Genomic DNA, 1,925 nt, shown 5'->3' on the forward strand with positions numbered 1-1,925 from the left:
GCTGACCAAGCTTTTCCTCTGGTTCTCATAGGAAACTGAAAGGGGAAAAAAATAGACCAATTTGGATTGTATCCTGAAAATGGCCTCTCACATAACCTTTTGCCAGCAAGGCTTGGCTTAAATAGACAAGGTAGCAGCCAGAATTCTGGGAGTTTCTTGGTCTAGCCTCTGTTGGGGCAGTTCTTTTAAACTTCTCTTATGTCAGATAAACAGTGAATCATTCCTTGATTCATCTGAGACTTTATTTTGCATTATGAAAAAAAAACCACTATAAATTATGCATGCCCAGTAGGTCAGGTCAGAAGATAGATATCTTTGTATTTATTTTTAAAAAATGCTTTGATCTGTTTTTTCTTTCTCCTCTTTGAAGGTGTTCTGGCAGCACCTCTTTCTTTGGTTCTGAAAGGTTGCCCTCAGAGCGATTTGAATGAACCAGTGCCTCTGTGAGATAACAAACATCAGAGAATTTAGTGGAAGCATCTCTTATATTTTCAGCCTATTCTTTTAGTGTATATCCTTTGGGGGACTGTTAAGTCAGCATTATTCCTTGAGTATGCTATAGTTCACCTGTGCAGCTTTTCCATAGGCTGCTTTATGGTATGGGGCATAATTGTATATGTGGCAAAACATTTCTGGGCTCTTAAGTTCAGGAGAAATATTTTTAAACTTTCTAAATGATGTGGCTGGCAGTGGGAGGGGAGGAACAGAAAGGAGGGTGAGAGGAGGATGAAGAAGTCGTAACTTGACTTTCTGTAATGTTTGGGATTTCAGTAGCTCTCCATTGTTGGTATGCTTACTTGTGCCAGACAGCAGTAACTCAAATGTCAATTGATTTTTATGGCAAACTAATGTAGTACTCTTGCGTTTAATGCAGGCCATGTTCAGCAAAAAGAAATAGAAACAGTGTAATGTCATAATAGTACTTAGATGACCATGATGAAATAGGAAATTCTCTGTTTGTCTTAAAGTACCAAACTCCAACTTGCTTGCTCTCCTCTGAGGCATCAAAGTCACATATACAGTTATGGACCTCATGACAGGATTGCTCCTCAACATACTTTGTGTAAATTCACTCTCAGCCTGCATGTGATGGTTAGCCAACAGGCAGAATTGGTCCCATTGAAGGGACCAGCTCTGCTCATGCTCAGATCCTAGGGATGACCACACTGGCTGCAGCAAGGTAGGAGGTAGGCAGTATATTTGCATTAATGCAGTGCTGTCACAGGGCTAATTTGCTATGCCTGGCATCATGCTCCATGCACAGAGTCGCAAATGTGTGGCACTGCACTGCATGAGCCTCCTGGCTCAGTCCTGGAGAAGAACATAGATGGCTTGGCCAGGCCAATGGTTAATGGCAAGCCCATGGGGTTAACTAAGTTGCCCCATTGTGTCCAAAGACACTTATAAGTGGAGATGGTCTGCAGCAGGCCATGTCAAACTGACTATAAAAGAAAGCAGGTGCAGCTCTCCTGCAGGAATGGAGTGAGAAGGGAGTCAGCAGGTGCAGCTGGGCTGTGGGACTGGAGCAAAGAAGGAGTAGGCAGTGATAAGAAAACTTCAGCTAAGGAAAACAAAAGGATAATGAGCCTTGATTGACTGCCAAACAGCCACCAAAGACACCTAGAGGTGATGATAAGGAAGGGCTAGGAAGTAAGGACCCCCAAGAAGACTGATGACCGCCGTTAGGCTCCACATGCACGTGTAGAGCCACAAAACATGGCCAAAGGCATCTTGATGCCCCAAAAATTCAGACTTGGCTCATCCTGTCGTGTACTGGTCATGTTAGGATGACACCACAAAATGATGATATATAAGGCCATGCACACCTTCTGGGGGGGCCCACCAGAACTCAAGGACCACATTGCCTCTGAAGGGACATCCACTGAGCTTCTGCACCTGTCCCCCTGAGAATGGGACTCTCTGCT

Source organism: Acanthisitta chloris, unplaced genomic scaffold (assembly GCF_000695815.1).
Source record: "Acanthisitta chloris isolate BGI_N310 unplaced genomic scaffold, ASM69581v1 scaffold1509, whole genome shotgun sequence".
Classification (NCBI taxonomy): domain Eukaryota; kingdom Metazoa; phylum Chordata; class Aves; order Passeriformes; family Acanthisittidae; genus Acanthisitta; species Acanthisitta chloris.